Source organism: Vespula pensylvanica, chromosome 13 (genome assembly GCF_014466175.1).
Source record: "Vespula pensylvanica isolate Volc-1 chromosome 13, ASM1446617v1, whole genome shotgun sequence".
Taxonomy (NCBI): domain Eukaryota; kingdom Metazoa; phylum Arthropoda; class Insecta; order Hymenoptera; family Vespidae; genus Vespula; species Vespula pensylvanica.
In genome coordinates, this window is record NC_057697.1 from 4,961,381 (window position 1) to 4,962,625 (window position 1,245).

Here is a 1,245-nt window from a genome sequence, read left to right on the forward strand (position 1 = left end):
TAAGATTGTACATTATCTTAGATTCACTTTAACGAAAAAGTTTTGAAGTTTGTAAGCATCATGCATCATCCATTTCATTTTCTAACTGGTCTAAATATTAAATTCTGATCATTTTCCGTAACAGCTCTTCCGTGGAATTGAAATAAAACGAACTAAACAATTCATAAATAATTCTACCCTTTTATCATTTTTTTTAAATATAAATAATATAATTTTTTATCTTGACTGAAACATTAATTACAAAGCATTACTCTAATCACGTTCACACACTTTCATATGAGTAAAGCTGATATATACAGTTGAAAAAAGTTCGATATTCATTTTTTCTATCATAGGAAATTTCATATAGAGAGATTTTTTCTCTTAAATTTTTTCTCTTGTGTTCGGAAACTCGTACTGGATGCCGTTTTATGTAGATATCATATAAAATTTATATTTTAATCGCGGAAAAAGGATTTAATGGAGCATCAGTTTAAATGATACAACAAAAGAATGCTTTCGGATTTTTATTTTTCTTATATTTAGTGTATTAAAACAATAGAACAAACACACGCTTCTTTAGACGATTTACTTGAATTAAAGTAAATTTAATTTTGTTTCCCAACTTTAATTCACCATGTCCCGGAGCTCTGTTTCGGCGAAATTTGAAGTTAAAAAACTTATATCTAGACAATTATAGGTTAGGTATTACATACGAACAATATCGAAAATAACTTATTTATATAGAAACATTGTTTTATTCTATCTTCGTTCAGTCGTTTTCTAAAAACATAACAAGTGATTTCTGATAACTGAAATAAGAAATAACAAATCAATTCGGTCGAGGTATATATCTGAAATAGCATATTAATAATTGTTCTTGATTCTTATTATCGCTTTTGTGTTACTGTCTTAAATTTTTTAATTTTATGTTTTAAGTAAAAATAGTTGTAGAGGCGGTGATTGTTCCGATGCAAAATTTGAGTTACAATCTTCACATAAGATCGCTGATATTTTCTCTTAGTCTTTTTAAGAAATGCTGTTCCCATAGTATATGCTGCGTTTTATTCTTTTTCTTGTGCGTAAGAATATACAATGTAACGATAACGGCTTGTCACGATATTGTTCTTTATGCCTTTCTATCTTTCACGCACAAGGGAAATAATAATGCGCAGTTTATTCCCTATCTCATCCTGTTCCTATCTCTCTTGTGCGTACAAATAAAATATGAACGCAAAGCTTATAAGCATAATTATGCTATATCTC

The 1,245-nt window shown here is 28.4% G+C and overlaps 1 long non-coding RNA gene across 1 annotated transcript in view; it reads left to right on the forward strand.

Moving 5' to 3' along the window:
- The window catches only part of LOC122633855, a 16,937-nt gene that overhangs the window by 10,445 nt on the left and 5,247 nt on the right, over positions 1-1,245 (forward strand). The gene's annotated exons all lie outside the window — the stretch shown is intronic.